Below are 19,108 nucleotides of genomic sequence, written 5' to 3' on the forward strand. Positions count from 1 at the left end.
TGGAGCCTGGCCTGGGCAAGGCAGGATTTCACATTCAAGAGAGTCTTTGCTTTGAAGTAGGGCTACTTCAAAGGAGAAATTGGGTATAAGAAGGGCACCTAAAACCACAGACTTTAGAACACTCCTGAAAACCAAGAAGAACGTCTGCCTGGAGAAGAGCTGAGGAAAAAGAGCTGCCCTGCCTGTAAATGTGCTTTATGGAGCTATCCTGCAGTTGCTGCTTCTGCCAGAGTAAGAGGGCAAAGACTGGACTTTGTGTGCCTTCTATCTAGAGAAGAAATCTCCAAGGGCTTGATTTAGAGCTTGCCTCCTGTTGTTTGAAGTCTCAGGGACAGCAAAGACTTCTTTCTGCCAGCACCTGGAGTCTCTGGAAAGACTCCTACTCTGCCCTGTGGTGCCCATCCAGTTCCTGGGACCCTGAAAGGAGAATCTGGCAGCCTAAGAGGAGGAAATCCACGCACAGAGTGCTGTGCGGGGAAAAGATCAACTCGACTCCGATCCGTGGCTGATGAAACGTCGCGCCGCCGGCTCCCCGCCTGAAATTTGGCGCTCGCCGGAAACACGACTTAAGTTACTGTGTGTGTTGGTACAAATACTTTACACCTAGCACTCTGAAGTTAAGCCTACTGCTCGTGCCAAGCTACCAAGGGGGTAAGCAGGGGTTAGCTGAGGGTGATTCTCTTTTACCCTGACTGGAGTGAGGGTCCTTGCTTGAACAGGGGGTAACCTGACTGTTAACCAAAGACCCCATTTCTAACATTAGTGATCAGCGGTTGGGATTTAGACTTGTATTTGTACTCGACATACAGTAATTAAGTGTACACTACTGTTTTGAGTGCAGACCACTACGTGACCGCATACTACTTGTTTGGTGATCTTTAGATTTTTCTCTTTTGCTTAGATTTTTCCCTACTTCCATTTTTGTGGTAATCTTTGATTGACTTCTGAACTTCATTTGGGAACTTTTCTGCTTTTTGGAACTTTGCACTTTTGTTGACTTTTCATCATGTCCCAATCTAGAGATGCAGCAGGTGGAGCTGCTTTTGACCTAGAGAAATTAGATAGCTATACCAAGGCTCAGCTAAAGCATTTCTTTAAAAGTTTTGACTATCCCATTAAGAGCTCATCCAAGAAGGAGGAGCTGCAGAAGGTGCTGAGCGCCTGGGTGACAGCCAATAGCACTGAAGGGCACACAGAGGATGAGGGAGAAGAGGAGGAGGAAGAGTGTTCCACACACAATGGTATTATGGGTGGGCCGGTTATGTCCAGGGAGAGGGTCTCCAGGGCAGGTAGCAGTGTCTCATCTAATGGTCTGACCCCTGAAGAATTGCAGGACAGACAGGCAGAGATGGAGCACCAGAGGGAGTTGGAGAAAATGAGGATGGCCCTAGAAGAGAAAAAGATTTTGTTGGCTCATGGGCGTAGCTTGAGGGAGCTGGATCAGAGGAGCCAGTCTAGTAGGGATGGGGGCAGCCACATCACAGTGCATCCTGAAAAGAGGGTGCACATTCCTAAAGATCTTGTAAAGGATTATAAAAGGGAGTATGACATATACTTGTGGTTTAAGGGGTATGAGTCTGCTCTCCATATGAATCTTGTCCCTGAAGCTCATTGTGGGGCAGGTCTGTGGAAGCACTTTGAGGTAGAGGGGAAGGATACACTGACAGCCTTAGGGGATTTTGATATATATATATTGTACTGTTCCCCCCACTTCTCTTCTGTTGGTGTCTTCAGAATGTGGAAGCTAGATGTTTGGCATTCCAGGAGACAGCAGTTGTGGGGAGTAGCTGGATTCCTATGTTCGTGGATGGAGTTTCTATTCCTTGGATGTTACCTATAATAAACACGTTGGCATTCTCTTTAATTGGCTTTGGAACCTCCTTTCCTGTCGAGGACTTTCAGGAGATACCACACGTTGGCGACGATTGGCCTGTGGATCCGGATCCTCGTGAAATTATTCAGAATCTTCAGCACGTTTCAATATTCTTTGCTTTGATTTCTAATGTCAAAGACAAGGTACTGTGTTTTCATTATGTTTTTTTCATTAATTACACGTGTTTTTTAAAGTTTTTTTTGTTGTATTTGGGACACCCGTTGCCGATCGCGCACTGCTTATTTTCGTGCGCTTTCTTAGGGGTCCATCCCTAGAAACTGTTGCTTGTGACGCCTTGCGCACTCGGAAGCAGCTTGCGCTGTCTTCCGCATTCTCCTCGTTCTTCTTCCTGTGCGATCAGACGTTTCCTAGCAACGTCTGATCCTGCCGCATTTCACCTTCACGGCCACTATCACTGTAGAGAGCTTGTCGCGTTACAATGTACATTGAGTGGCTTATTACTTTAACTCTCCAGTGATGTTGGGAACCCCTTTAACGCACCTTACGGCAACTGTAACAACCATACCATCTTATCTTTATTGTTTCTGACGTGGACTTCCTGCATTTTTGCTCGGCAACTGTACTTTCTGTGCTGCTTGTTTTTTTTTAAGTTGCCTCTGTTTTTTCTGGAAGTGTTTATACAAGTGTTGAACATTCTTCAACTTCAACTGATTTTTTTTTTAAATTATTTTATTTTATATTCTTTTATTTGTTCTTTTATTCTTCTCCGGGTGGATTACTAAAATGCAGAACATTGCTCCACCTCCATTTTTTTTTTTTGCTCTTCCTGGAGATCCTCCTACACCTTGGCATAAATGGAAGAATGTTTTCCTGACTTATATGCATGTTTGTGGCAGTAATTTATCTTCTGAGAGGCAAACTTCTGTTTTACAACATTGCCTAGGAGCTGAGGGCCAGGAAATCTTGGAGACCTTACCTGCCATTGTATCTTCTGACGGTGCTGAAGGTGACACATCTCTGAATGAATTTGAGGCAACTTTACTTGAATTGGACAGACATTTTTTAACTTAAATTTCAATTATTTTACAATGATACTATTTTGGAAAACATAAGCAGAACGAGGATGAATCCATTGAGGACCTTGTGACTGCTTTTCGTAAACTTGCGTCTTCCTGTAATTTTGGGGAAAGTCTTGAGGAGCGCATTCGAGACCAATTTATGCTGGAATGTAAATGCAACAAAGTTAGAGAAGCCTTGTGGTAGAAAAATGATCCGACTTTGGATGAAGTTTTTACAGCAAAACAAGTGGAACATTCAATGTCTTTTATAGAGAATTTGAGGAAATCGAAAAGTGTTTCAGTCGATGTTCAAGTGCTTGATGTTAAATCTAAAATTAAGACTCAAGCAAGTAATAGAACAAGGTTGTTTTGCTTTAGGTGTGGCTCAACCACTCGTCTTGCCAATAGCAAAGATTGTTCAGCTATTCATGTCACCTGTAATAAGTGTGCTAAGAAGGGTCATTATGCCAAACGTTGCAAATCTTTAGCTAAAACTAAGGTTAAAGTTCATGAAATTGAATGTGAGGAAGATCGAGACTTCGTTCTTCAGATTGTCAATGATGTCAATTGTGTCTCGAATGTACGATGTGAATATCCTTCTGATACTGTTGAGGTGAATGGCGTTTCTGTCTCCATGATGATGGATTCCGGTGCAAAACTTTTTCTTGTGTCTGAATCTGATTTTGCAAAACATCATCAGGGGAAAGTTTCTCTTCTGGATCCTGATGTGACTCCATACAGTTATGCTGGCAAACCCATCGATTTAAGAGGTTACTTCGATGCCACTATTTCATTCAAGGGGAACACCAGCTGCAGGCCCACGAGTAGCATTTAATCTACAGGCCCTAGGCACATATAGTGCACATTATTGGGGACTTATAAGTAAATTAAATAGTCCAATCAGGTATGATCCAAGGTTACCATGTTTAAAGGGAGAGAGCACATGCACTTTAGCACTGGTTAGCAGTGATAAAGTACGCAGAGTCTAAAACCCAGCAAAAACAGTGTCCAAAAAGTGGAGGGAGGCAGGCAAAAAGTTAGGGGTGACCACCCTAAGGCTGTCAGGTCTAACATGTCTCGAATGTACGATGTGAATATCCTTCTGATACTGTTGAGGTGAATGGTGTTTCTGTCTCCATGATGATGGATTCAGGTGCAAAACTTTCTCTTGTGTCTGAATCTGATTTTGCAAAACATTTTCAGGGGAAAGTTTCTCTTCTGGATCCTGATGTGACTCCATATAGTTATGCTGGCAAACCGATCGATTTAAGAGGGTACTTTGATGCCACTATTACATTCAAGGGGAACACCATCTTTGGCAAAATATATGTTCCCGTTGTTGGTGACACAATCTTAAGTTGGCCACATCAAAAAATGCTAGGAATTATATTGAATACCAATTCAGTTCCACAAGTGCAAGTTCAGAAAGTTTGTAGTATCAAAGGGGAACTTATGGGTGAATTTCCTGATGTGTTTGCCTCTAAGATTGGATGTATTACAGGTTATAAACATCACATTTGTTTGAAGGAAGGTTGTCAGCCAGTGGCATATAAGGTTAGGAAAATGTCTTTTACTTTACATGACAAAGTAAAGATGGAACTACAAAAATTGCAATCTGAGGGAATAATTGAAGAAGTTGAGGCTGCACAATGGATTGCTCCAATTATGGTTGCCATGAAAAACTCTGGTGACATTAGGCTCTGTGTGGACCTCAGGCATCTCAACAAAGCTGTCATTGAAGACAAATGTCCGCTACCTAATATAAGTGAAATGGTTAGCTTGTTGGGTGATGCAAAATATTTCACCACTTTGGACTTAAGCTCTGCATATCACCAGGTTCAATTATGTGAAGAATCTAAATTGTTAACATATTTTATCACCCCTTTTGGTGGTTTTAAGTTTAACAGGATGCCTTTTGGTTTATGTTCTGCGGCTTCTGTCTTTCAGAGGCTTTTGTATAACATCCTTGGTAAGATAGACGGTGTAAGGTTTTTTCAGGATGATGTTTTAATCTTCACTGACACTCTTGAACAACATGTGTTGAAGATTAAAGAAGTTTTGCAAACTTTTCGCCTCAAAGGCATCACGCTAAAGGGGGGACAAATGCAAATTTACTTCTTCAGAAAATTCATATCTAGGTCATGTGATTTCTGCTGATGGTGTGAAGCCAAAAGAGGATTTGTTCAAGACTATTGTTAGTTTGTCAGATCCTGAGAAAAGGGAAGATTTGCAAGCTTTCTTGGGGATTGCTGAGTTTTATTCTAAGTATGTTCCTAACTTTGCAAGCAGATCCAGTTGCATTATATGTTTCCTCAAGAAGGGAATGGAGTTTGTTTGGTCTGATGAGTGCAAGAGAGAGTTTGTAGACTTAAAAAATGCATTGTCCTCTGCTCAGTGCCTCAATAGTTTTGTCCAGGATTACCTTGCTGCATTATTACGGATGCTTTAGATAAAGTTTGGGCTGTGTGCTTAAGCAGACATGTGATGGTAAAGATGTCACTATTGTGTTTGCTTCCAGAGCTCTGAGAGGGGCTGAGTCCAGGTATCCTACCATTGAGAAGGAGGCATTAGCTACTTATTGGGCGATAAAGAAGTCTAGACAATTTCTGTGGGGGTCTCACTTTATAGTACAGTCAGATCAAAAGCCATTACAGGAGGTTTTTGATAAGAAAGGTTTAGATTGTATTTCCACACGCATTTGCAAGTGGATTGTAGGTCTTCAGGATTTTCAGTTTTCTGTTAAATATGTTCCTGGATGTGAAAATAAAACAGCAGATTGTTTGTCAAGGTTACGAACTGGTAATTGGGATCAGGATGTTGACAAAAATTTGTGGTGGATTGATGAAGAGGTCAAGGTTTGTGTCGTGACAGATGGTTGTATTTCAGAGAATGAATGGTTGATGGAATTAGATAAAGATCAAGTATTGGGATGTGTCAAGGAGTTATTGTTATCTGGTATCACCCTGGTTGATTTATTAAAAAAAAATTGGAATGAGCTCTCTGTTGAGAACGGTTTGGATTTGAGAGCTGGGAGGTTGATTCCCCCCTCTGGTTTACGTGAAAAATTGTTGGGTTTTGCGCATTCTGGTCACCATGGTATTTGCAAGCCCAAAGAAAGACTAAGAAGTACATATTAGTGGCCGGGCATGGATTTGGCGTTAGAGAGAATTGTCAGAGACTGTGTGGAATGCAAATTTGCTGATAAGACTTTAAAATGCAGGTCTCGTCCTATGGAATGAAGAGAAATTTCCAAAGAAGTGTGGGATGAAGTGGCATTTGACATTATGGGCCCTGTAAATTGTGGTTCTGTTTCAAAATATATTGTGGTTTTGATGGATACGCTGTCCCGCTGGCCAGAGATCTTGATTACATCTGATATTACATCTAGGTCGATAGTTAATTTTCTTGCTGGTGTATTTGCCAGAGAATGTAATCCCAAGTGCATTTTAACAAATAATGGGGTTCAATTTACTTCAAAGCAAATGTGTGATTTTTTGGTGCCAAGGGATATTGTACATAAAAAATGCGCCCTGTAACATCCTGAGTCTAATGGCATGGTTGAACGTTTTAATAGAACATTAAAGGAATCCATTCAGATAGTCAAATTAACAGGGAGTAGTTGGATGGATGCTTTAAAGACCAAGGTGGAAAGTTATAGATAGACTCCTCATTCCAGTACTGGTCAATCTCCTTTTGTATTGTTTAGGAAAAGAGTACCTCACACAAAATCAGTCCAGCTTGGGTTAAGGAATATGTCAAAGATGATATGGATTATGAGAATCTTAAAAATATTGTTTTGCCAGGGAGAAGGTTCTGCAAGAGAAAAGGAAAAAAGCGCATGGCATTCGTAAATCTGTTAAGGAAATGGCAGTTGCAGTTGGAGACTCTGTTAAGATAAAACTACCAGAGAGGATCCGCACTGGACATTCTCACTACAGTAAAACCTTTAAAGTTACTAAAGTATTTAAGGGTGCTGTCAAAGTAGATGATGGGCGTATTTGGAATTTGAATAGAGTTGTTAAAGTGTGATTATTTTTTTTAATGCTTTCTCTTTTTCTTTGACTATTTTTTTTTTTTTTAAATATATTTTTTATGTTCTTTAAGGGGAGGGTAGTGTGATATATAGATATATTGTACTTTATTGTATTTTGTTTCTAGTTTTCTATTTTACCATATTATTGTTTGTATGTTCCTTCTCCCCCCACTTCTCTTCTGTTGGAGTCTTCAGAATGTGGAAGCTAGATGCTTGGCATTCCAGGAGACAGCAGTTGTGGGGAGTAGCTGGATTCCTATGTTCGTGGATGGAGTTTCTGTTTCTTGGATGTTACCTATAACAAACACGTTGCAGTCCTCTTTAATTGGCTTTGGAACCTCCTTTCCTGTCGAGGACTTTCAGGAGATACTACACATAAAAAATGTGCCCTGTACCATCCTGAATCTAATGGCATGGTCGAACGTTTTAATAGAACATTAAAGGAATCCATTCAGATAGCCAAATTAACAGGGAGTAGTTGGATGAATGCTGTAAAGACCAAGGTGGAAAGTTATAGTTACACTCCTCATTCCAGTACTGGTCAATCTCCTTTTGTATTGTTCAGGAAAAGAGTACCTCACACAAAAATCAGTCCAGCTTGGGTTAAGGAATATGTCAAAGACGATATGGATTATGAGAATCTTAAAAATATTGTTTTTGCCAGGGAGAAGGTTCTGGAAGAGAAAAGGATAAAAGCGTCTGACATTCATAAATCTGTTTAGGAAATGGTAGTTGCAGATGGAGATTCTGTTAAGATAAAACTACCAGAGAGGATCCGCACTGGACATTCTCACTATAGTAAAACCTTTAAAGTTACAAAAGCATTTAAGGGCGCTGTCAAAGTAGATGATGGGCGTATTTGGAATGTGAATAGAGTTGTTAAAGTGTGTTATTTTTTTTTTTATGTTTTCTCTTTTTTTCGTTGACTATTTTAAAAAAATATATGTTTTATGTTGTTTAAGGGGGGGTAGTGTGATATATATATTGTACTGTATTGTATTTTGTTTCTAGTTTTGTATTTTACCATATTATTGTTGGTATGTTCCTGCTCCCCCCATTTCTCTTCTGTTGGTGTCTTCACAATGTGGAAGTTAGATGCTTGGCATTCCAGGAGACAGCAGTTGTGGGGAGTAGCTGGATTCCTATGTTCGTGGATGGAGTTTCTATTTCTTGAATGTTACCTATAATAAACACGTTGCGGTCCTCTTTAATTGGCTTTGGAACCTCCTTTCCTGTCGCGGACTTTCAGGAGATACCACAGGAATGCTCAGAATCTCACCTACTCTAGCATGAAGGATGCCTTGCTCACAAGGTATAGTCTCACCCCTGAGCAGTACAAGGATAGATTTAGGTCCTACAAGAAGAAGGAATCCCAAACATGGTTGGAATGCGTTGATTCTTATTGCAGGTCACTGGATGGTTGGGTGAAGGGCAGTAAGTTAACTACGTATGAGGGGCTTTACAATCTGATTACTTGGGAGCACTTGTACAGTTTATGTTTTCCAGAACTGCGCCAGCACCTAACTGACAGCAAGCTGACTGACCCCAGGAAGCTTGCGCAGGAACTGGACCCCTGGGAGAGCACCAGGGTCCAGAAGAGGTATGGGGGAGACCACGCCAAGGGTGGGGAGGGTCCATCTCAGAAGAAAGGGGGGGGTAAGGATAAACAGGGGGCGTTCTCTAAAGGGCCTCAAACTGATTCCCAGGCTAAGGATTCCCAACCCCCCAGTGAAAAGAAGCCATGGTTCTCCAAAGGGAAGCCAGGGGCAGGTGATCCCCCACGTAAGTGCAATGCATGTGACCAGGCGGGTCATGTGAGGGGGGACCCCAAATGCCCCAAAAGTACACCGGCACCCACTGGTGCGCCATCCCAGGGCTTGGCCAGTGTAGCGCTTGGGGAGGAGTTGGTTTCAGGTGGGTGGGAATTAGCTGAGATGACCCTTGTTTCACTAGGGGACAGTGAGATGGTCCAGAGAACCCTAGTGCCTGAAAACACTAAGAAGTACAGGCTGTGGGTGACCATTAATGGACAGAGGGTGTAGGCTCTGAGAGACACAGGAGCCAGCGTGACTACATTGAGGAATCAGCTGGTGTCTGAAGAGCAGATTGATGCCTGGGTACTTCACCAAGTAGTTGCAGTGGACAACTCAGAGTGCCTGTGCAGAGTGGGGCAGGTTCCCTTTGAATGGGGGGTCTCAAGTTCCTTGAAGGTAGCTGTGAGCCCAATCATGCCTTCTGATTGTTTGCTAGGCAATGACCTGGAGGATTCCCCTTGGAAGGAGGTGGAACACAGGTCTCACTTGTAGATGTTGGGTCTGCCTGGGTGGGTATGCACATCCACCCTGTCAATGGCAGCCCGTCAGGGTAATCAAGAGCCCCTGGAGCCTGAAACAGTGGCCCAGGGGACCGCCAAGAAGAGGAATGGCAGGGGGTGTGTGAAACCTGCCCCGGAAGTTCCCACGTTCCGGGAGGAGGCGGAGCCTGAGAGTGAAGCCCCAGAGCCTACAGGGGAACAGGTGGCTGAACTGGGGGAGGTCCCTGAGATGTTGCAGTGGCAGCAGGAAGGGCGGCACACCAGGGAAGCATTCTGTGCAGCACAGAAGATATGCCCTACTTTGGAGGGTTTGCGGCAGCAGGCCAGGCGGCTGGCAAGGAGCCAGGATCACACCTGATTTAGTGGGAGGATGACCTCCTGTATAGCAAGCCTAAGGTACCTGAGCCTGGGTCAGCCCGTGTGCTGGTGGTACCCCAGGGTTTCAGGCCCTTCCTACTGGGGTTGGCTCATAATGTGCCTTTACCTGGACATTTGGGGCAGGACAAGACCTTTGAGAGGCTTGTCACCCACTTTTACTGGCCGCTTATGCGCAGGCACTCAAATGCACATTGCAGGTCTTGTCAGACTTGCCATGCAAGTAGCAAGAGTGGGGGGAAATGTAAGGCTCCCCTCCAACCTTTGCCTGTTGTCAGTACTCCCTTTGAGAGGGTAGGCATTGACATTGTGGGGTCTCTGGATCCCAAGACAGTCATGGGCAACAGGTTTATCCTGATTTTGGTGGACCATGCCACCCGGTACCCAGAAGCCATTCCTTTGAGATCAATCACTTCCCCTGTGGTGGGTCATGCTTTGATGGGGGTTTTTAGTCGCATGGGGTTCCCAAGGAAGTGGTATCTGATAGGGGTACCAACTTCATATCCACGTATATGAAGTCTCTGTGGAAAGAGTGTGCGGTAACCTACAAGTTCACCACCCCTTACAACCCCCAAAGTAATGGTCTGGTTGAGAGATTCAACTGCACTTTAAAAGGCATGATCATGGGCCTGTCAGAGCCCTTGAGGCGGAAGTGGGACATCCTCTTGCCATGCCTTCTGTTTGCCTACAGGGAGGTGCCTCAAAAGGGACTTGGGTTTAGTTGAGCTAATTTATGGCCACCCTGTGAGGGGACCTTTGAGTCTGGTTAAGGAAGCTTTGGAGAAAGCTCCTAGTAAACCCCCTGTGAACGGGTATCCCCGATTAATCTTCCAAGAAGCGCTGCAGATGACGTATCGGAATCATCCGATACGTCATATCCGCGTTCCCGCGTTGCCGGGGGAACGTGTCCAGAGAGAGACGAGCGTCCAGGCGTTGCCGGGGTAACCAATGAGGGTTTCCGTCCCGGGGAGTTGAAGGGGCCGAGTACCCCGATGAGCAACGAGAGAGGAGAGGAGCCCGAGAGAGGAGTGGAGCCCGAGAGAGGCGAGGAGCCCAAGGAGAGGAGAAGAGGAAAAAGAGCAGCGCGAACGGAGAAGGAGCCCAAGGACGAGGAAACCTGCGGAAACAACCAGTCGGGGAATCCCAGAAGGAGGGACCACGCCCACGACGAGGTGCCGGAGCCGGTCAACACTTTCGGAGTAGATCAACAGACGGACCACCCCAGCGCCAGCCACGACCCGGGAGGGTCGTGGCTTAACAAGGTAAGGTCCTTTTGGACCAACAGAGGGAGCACTATACTAAAGGGGACTGGGGAGGGGAACTAGAAAGGGGTGAAGGGTGGAGCGGGAGGGAATTGGAGGGCACAGGGACAAACATGCGTGAAAAACCGTTCAGTACACTATAAAAATACAGAAATTGGTCACTTGTTCCCACAACTCCTCACTGGCACAACCCCCCCCTTTCTTGCCTTTTTCCCCAGTCTGTTATAGTTCAGAGGAAAGAAATATATTCTTTTCACCCCACTTACCGTAGCGTCTATTTCCTTCTGTTTTTCGGTACCCCAACATCGGAACTACCCGAGAGACCACCAGAGCATCAACCTGAAAGAGAGGAAAGAGAGACAGAGGAAACCACCAATCAGAGGAGGAAACGACACCTTAAGGATAAAACCAGAACTTCATAAAAAACATTGAAACATTTCTTTTGAATAAACCACTTACCTGAGCACCCCACTTCTCTCCGTTGCCTTTATACTGTTCGTCCTGTCACAGTGGTGTCAGAAGTGGGATATTTAGGAACCCACCCGGACAATCGAACAGTATAAACAATGAGTGAAAGCCCGTCTTTGGAGGATATGATCAAACAACTGGCGGAAGGCCAGCGACATTTGCAGTTGGTATGGGAGGCGCACCAACGCGAAGCAAAAGAGGACAGGGAAGCCTTACAATCGGCCTTGAAAAGTCAGGCGACAATCCTTGCAAACAACCAACTGGTACACGAGACGGCCATGAAGAAACTAACCGAGACCATTGCCGTTAGTAAAGTCCACCCCAATGTCCCAAGTTCTGTGTTGCAGAAATATCAAGAAGGGGAAGACCCGGAGTCTTTTTTCACTAACTTTGAGAGAGTGGCTTCTTCAGCACAATGGCCGGAAGAAAGATGGGGACAGTATGTAGCACCCTTATTTACCGGTCTATTACAAGCTGCCTATCAAGCGGCGAACCCCGGAGGAACCACACCATACAAAGAGATAAAGACCAGCATCTTAGAAAGGGTTGGGCATGACGCGGAATATTACCGGGTTAAATTCCGAAAAGTCAAATGGGGACCCCAGGAGGACCCCCGTACCTTTTATTTTCATGTAAAAGATTTGGCCTTGAAATGGTTGGGTCCTATCGGGAATAGTCGCGAGGAGGTGATACAAACGATTATACTCGAACAATATTTAGACGCCTTACCTCATTCTACCAAAAACTGGATCCGCCAACATCCAAAAGTAAATACCGACATGGCGATTGATTTAGCATGCACCTATCATCGCTCTGCAGATGTAGGGGGTATACAACCCAGACCCAACATAAAATCGGTTGTGTCCACTCCCAAAATCTCTCCGAGAGTTATCCTTGACGATCCAGTTCCCCGTAGACTAACGGAAAGTCCACCTGTACAGGGACCCCAATGTTACAACTGTGGGGAATGGGGACACATAGCCCCTATGTGTCCGAGGAAACATGAAGGTAGTGAGCCGATGGAAATAGGAGTAACTCGACGACGTGTGCTCTGTACCGGAAGAGGAAACTTTAAGTTCAAACAGACAATGAAAATCAATGGACGGTCGGTATGTGCTCTAGTCGATTTGGGTTGTAGCCAATCCGTGGTTAAGGAAGACCTAATAAGCCCGGGGGATAGAGAAACAGGGCAGTGGGTTAATATTTGCTGTATTCATGGAGACAAAGAACAATACCCACTACAAGTACTTAAAATAGAGTGGGGAGAATACAGGGATTTCCTTCCGATGGGGATAATGTCTCAACTGATTGAGGAATGTATCGTCGGGACCGATTACGACCATTTTCAGGAGCTCCTGGATCAGGTTAGAAACCCCCAGGTGACACAGGACTGGTGGAGTGAAGCTCCTTTTTCTGACAGTAATATTGAATGCCCTGTAACCCGTAGAAAACTGTCACGCCGAGAAAAACGGGAAGAGAAAGGACATTTCCAGAGTCATAAGGGGCGGGAAAAAACCCAAGGACTTGTAGCGGAAACACATGAAGTACCGGTCAGTTTCCACCAACAACAGAGAGAAGATCCCTCTCTAGCTCAGGCCTGGAGATCCGCAAAACCAGAAGAGACTGAGGAGGTGGGTCCCTACTTCCTAATTAAAAGAAACCTCTTGTATAGGATAACCACTACTCGTACGGGGAGCGTAAACAACAGCTATTGGTACCAGAACACTATAGGGACCACGTCCTGACCCTGGCTCATAGTCAACCAGGAGGGGGCCATTTTGGGAGGGAAAAGACCGAAGAGTATCTCCTCAGACGGTTTTATTGGCCAGGTGTTTTCGCACACATAAGAAAACATTGTTCACAGTGTCCCAGGTGCCAGCTTACAGAACCGGGTAGACCAAAAAAAGCACCACTAATACCCCTACCCATCATAGACATCCCCTTTAGCAGGATAGGGATGGATTTGATTGGGCCTGTAGTCCCCTCAACTAAAGGTCACACGTATATCTTAGTTATTGTTGATTACGCCACCCGATACCCCAAGGCTATCCCTCTGACAAGTATGACTACAAAGACAGTTGCCCAAGCGATGATAACCGTCTTCTCTCGAATCGGGTTTCCCCATGAAATACTCACTGATCAGGGGACTCCCTTTATGTCTACTCTCATGAAGCAAGTGTGTAGGGCATTAGGTATTTCCCAAATCAGAACTTCGGTTTATCATCCACAGACGGATGGATTGGTGGAACGTTACAACCGGACCATCAAAACTCTACTGAGAAAAATAGTGCAGGATTCAGGGAGAGACTGGGATCAGAAATTACCACTAGTGTTATATGCTATCCGAACACACGAACAAGCCTCAACAGGCCATAGCCCATTTGAGTTAGTGTTCGGCCGGCAACCCCGTTCCCTTCTAGACATGGCCATTGAAGCATGGGAGGAAGAAGCCGAGGAAGGAGGAAGGCCTTTGTTAGAATACGCCCACAACTTACGGACACACTTACAGGGGTTATGGGAAGAGGTACGAGAAAATATGGAACAGGCCCAAAGAACCCAAAAACATTATTATGACAGATGGAGTAAACTGAGTGTTTTTCAGCCAGACGACCAGATACTTATAATGCGTCCCACATCCGAACAAAAACTCCTCGCGAAATGGCAGGGTCCATATCGGGTACTTCGAGCAGTTTCGCCTGTTACGTATCTTATTGAAATCTCGGCCAATCCTAAAAAAAAACAAATTTATCATATAAACCTCTTTAAAAAATGGGAAGTACCCGACAACCCTGACGTTTCCATAGGAATGGGTCGATTCCTATGTCCAAGTAAAAATTTAAATATTGAGTTCTGTCCCACAGAACAAACCGATGGGGAAGGGTTACCCTCGGTAAATGAAGCCTTGACGAATCTAGAGAAGAGGCAGGTATATCGCTTATTGAAGCACTTTCAACAATTGTTTTCAGAAACACCTGGTAAAACCACCTTGATATACCACCAAATACGTACGACACCAGGTAAAATTGTTAGGTTACGTCCCTATCGTATTCCAGAGGCAAGGAAACAGATCATAGAGGACGAGATACAGAAAATGCTGGCTCTAGGGGTAGTGGAACCTTCGACTAGTCCCTGGTGCTCCCCAATCGTCCTGGTACCAAAACCTGACGGTACTATCAGATTCTGCATCGACTTTCGAAAGCTCAACGAAAATTCAATGTTTGACACATATCCAATCCCTAGAGTGGACGACGTCCTAGAAAAGCTTGGAAAAGCAAAATATATGTCCACGATCGACTTAACCAAAGGGTATTGGCAAATTCCGTTGGCCCCTGATGATAAAGAAAAAACGGCTTTCTCAACCCAGTCCGGGCTTTATCAGTTCACGGTGCTACCTTTTGGACTACATGGAGCACCAGCTACGTTCCAAAGGTTAATGGATAGGCTATTAAAACCATTTCATACTTTTGCAGCAGCCTACTTGGACGATGTTGTTATATTTAGTGAGACCTGGGGGGATCATCTAGATCATTTACAACAGATATTCCACACTCTCACAAAAGCGGTCTAACTGCCAACCCCAGGAAATGCGTTATAGGAAAATCAGACATCTCCTACCTAGGATACAAGATCAGTCAGGGTACTCTACAACCCCAAACTAAGAAAGTAGACGCCATACTAAATGCACCTACCCCTAAAACTAAGAAAGATTTACGCTCGTTTCTGGGACTAGTAGGTTACTATCGAAGGTTCATACCTGAGTATTCCACCCTTGCAGCTCCCCTCACAGACCTTCTGTCTAAGGCACACCCTAACCTGTTAGTACCTTTTTCCGATTGCCAGACACTTAGTTTTGAACGACTGAAATCCTATCTGACCAGAGGACCCATATTACAGTGTCCAGACTTCTCAAAACCCTTCCATCTGTACACTGACGCCTCCGATGTGGGACTGGGGGGAGTTCTGGCTCAACCTGACGGGGAGGGACGTGATCACCCTATAGTATATATCAGTAGGAAACTGTTTCCCCGGGAACGTAATTTTCCCATCATCGAAAGGGAGTGTTTGGCTATTAAATGGGCCGTGGACAATTTACAGTATTACCTGTTGGGTCGTCCTTTTGTCCTTTTCACGGATCATGCTCCCCTTACTTGGTTGGCCGCGCATAAAGATTCAAATTCCCGGATTCTGAGGTGGTTCCTTGAACTACAACCATTTTCCTTTCAGGTCCGCCACGTACCTGGGTCCCAACAAATCCCGGCTGATTATTTGTCTCGGTTCGCTGACTCTACCCCGGTCCTCGAACAGGACCGTTCTTGGGAAGGGGTGTGTGAACGGGTATCCCCGATTAATCTTCCAAGAAGCGCTGCAGATGACATATCGGAATCATCCGATATGTCATATCCGCGTTCCCGCGTTGCTGGGGGAACGTGTCCAGAGAGAGACGAGCGTCCAGGCGTTGCCGGGGTAACCGAGGAGGGTTTCCGGCCCGGAGAGTTGAAGGGGCCGAGTACGCCGATGAGCGACGAGAGAGGAGAGGAGCCCGAGAGAGGAGAGGAGCCCGAGGAGAGGAGAAGAGGAAAAGGAGCAGCGCGAACGGAGAAAGAGCCCAAGGACGAGGAAACCTGTGGAAACAACCAGTCGGGGAATCCCAGAAGGAGGGACCATGCCCACGACGAGGTGCCGGAGCCGGTCAACACTATCAGAGTAGATCAACAGACGGACCACCCCAGCGGCAGCCACGACCCGGGAGGGTCGTGGCTTAACAAGGTACGGTCCTTTTGGACCAACAGAGGGAGCACTATACTAAAGGGGACTGGGGAGGGGAACTAGAAAGGGGTGAAGGGTGGAGCGGGAGGGAATTGGAGGGCACAGGGACAAACACGTGTGAAACACCGTTCAGTACACTATAAAAATACAGAAATTGGTCACTTGTTCCCACAACTCCTCACTGGCACAACCCCCCCCCCTTTCTTGCCTTTTTCCCCAGTCTGTTATAGTTCAGAGGAAAGAAATATATTCTTTTCACCCCACTTACCGAAGCGTCTATTTCCTTCTGTTTTTCGGTACCCCAACATCGGAACTACCCGAGAGACCACCAGAGCATCAACCTGAAAGAGAGGAAAGAGAGACAGAGGAAACCACCAATCAGAGGAGGAAACAACACCTTAAGGATAAAACCAGAACTTCATAAAAAACATTGAAACATTTCTTTTGAATAAACCACTTACCTGAGCACCCCACTTCTCTCCGTTGCCTTTATACTGTTCGTCCTGTCACACCCCCCCAGGATGTATTCAGTTAAATGCTGGCTTTGAGAAACCAGACTGCCCGCTTCAGGAGTCTCGTTCAGGAGAACCTGGAAGCAAGCCAGGAGGACATGAAACACTGGTATGACCAGAATGCCACTCTGTTTGAGTTTCAACCTGGACAAAAAGTGTGGGTGATGGCACCAGTGGAGCCTAGGGTGCTCCAGGATAAGTTGACTGGGCCATTTGAGGTGGTGGAGCGCAAGAGTGAAGTCACTTACCTGGTGGGCTTGCGGTCTCCAAGGAACCCTTTAAGGATTCTGCATGTCAACCGCCACAAGCCACACTTTGAGCGGAATGAGCTGTCAATGCTCCTTGCAACAGATGATGGGGTAGAGGAGGAGAGCGAGCCTCTTCCTGACCTCCTGTCTGCAGGAGAAAAAGATGGGTCAGTAGAGGGAGGGATCCTCTCCCCCTTCCTGACTGAGGAGCAGCAGGGTGACTGTAGCCACGTGTTGGGACAGTTTTCCTCACTTTTGTCCCTGATCCCAGGAGTCACACACTTGTGCACACATGATGTGGACACTGGGGACAGTACACCTATGAAACAGATGGTTTACAGGGTGACTGACAGGGTTAGGGCATGCATTAAGGATTAGGTATCCAAAATGCTTACCCTAGGGGTTATTGAGCACTCCAGCAGTCCTTGGGCCAGCCCAGTGGTACTGGTCCCAAAGGCTGCTGCACCTGGTGCCACTCCAGAACTCAGGTTCTGTGTGGACTACTGGGGACTCAATGCGGTCAGCAAGACTGACGCACACCCCATCCCCCGAGCTGATGAGCTCATTGACTGGTTGGGAGCTGCCAAGTACCTCAGTACGTTTGATTTAACATCTGGGTGCTGGCAGATTGCCTTAACTGAGGGGGCCAAGGAGAGGTCAACATTCTCTACCCCAGATGGACACTTTCAATATAAAGTGATGCCATTTGGGATAAAGAATTGCCCTGCGACCGTTCAGAGGTCAACCAGGTGTTGGCTGGACTGGACAAGTTTAGTGCCACCTACCTGGATGACATTGCTGTGTTTAGTTCCACATGGGAGGAACACCTGCAACACCTCTGGAGAGCGTTAGAGGCCCTGCAGAAGGCAGGCCTCATTATTAAGGCGAGCAATTGCCAAATAGGGAAAGGGTTCTGTGGTGTACTTAGGACACCAGGTGGGGAGTGGCCACGTGGCACCCCTACAGCCTAAGATTGACACAATTCTGGCTTGGGAGCCTCCCAAGACCCAGACTGAAGTGAAAGACTTTTTAGATCTCACAGGATATTACAGGAGGTTTGTTAAGGGATATGGTACCATTGTTACCCCATTAACTGAGTTGACTTCAAAGAAGCAACCCAGGAAAGTGATCTGGACAGAGGCTTGCCAGAACGCTTTTGATGCCCTGAAGGCTGCAATGTGCACAACACCTGTGCTGAAGGCACCTGACTACTCCAAGGAGTTTGTTGTGCAAACAGACGCCTCAGAGCATGGTATTGGAGCAGTACTCTCACAGCATAATGAAGAGGACCTAGATCAACCCGTAGCCTTCATTAGCAGGAGGTTACTACCCAGGGAACATAGGTGGCATGCCATAGAACGTGAAGCGTTTGCTGTGGTCTGGGCACTGAAGAAGCTAAGACCCTACTTGTTTGGGGCTCACTTCCGAGTTCAGACCGACCACAGGACCCTCAGATGGATAATGCAGATAAGGGGTGAGAATACAAAACTGTTGAGGTGGTCCATTTCCCTACAGGGGATGGAATTTATGGGGGAACACCACCCTGGTACAGAACACACCAAGGCTGATGGTCTGCCCAGGTTCTTCCGCCTTAGTGATGAGAACTCCCATGAGGTTGGGAAGTTGCTCCCCACTTTCAGCTGGGGAGAACACGTGCTAGACTTTCTATCCTTGGCGTGGTCTCCCTTAACTTTTTGCCTGTGTTCCCCAGGTTGTTGATGTGTGCTGGACTCTGATTTTTCTGTTTTTGTTACTCTGGGCACTTTACCACTGCTAACCAGTGCTAAAGTGCAAGTGCTCCTTTACAAAATGCGTATGTGATTGGCTTATTTATGATTGGCATATTTGATTTATTAGTAAGTCTCTAGTACAGCGCACTAGAGGTGTCCTGGGCGTGTAAATCAAATGCTACTAGTGGCCTGCAGCACTGGTTGTGCCACCCACAGAAGTAGCTCTGTAATCATGTCTCAGATCTGCCACTGCAGTGCCTGTGTGTGCAGTTTTAACTGTAAATTCACCTTGGCAAGTGTACCCACTTGCCAGGCCTAAATCTTCCCTTGTCAGACCCCCCTAAGGTAGGCCCTAGGCAGCCCCAAGGGCAGGGTGCAGTGTATGGTTAAGGTAGAACATATAGGCCCTCATTCTGACCCTGGCGGTCGGCGGAGAGGCGGCGGTCGGACCGCGAACAGACCGCCGGTCAGAAAAATGGCATTCTGACCGCGGCGGTCACCGCCGCG

This window comes from Pleurodeles waltl, chromosome 6 (assembly GCF_031143425.1).
Source record: "Pleurodeles waltl isolate 20211129_DDA chromosome 6, aPleWal1.hap1.20221129, whole genome shotgun sequence".
In the NCBI taxonomy this organism is placed as follows: domain Eukaryota; kingdom Metazoa; phylum Chordata; class Amphibia; order Caudata; family Salamandridae; genus Pleurodeles; species Pleurodeles waltl.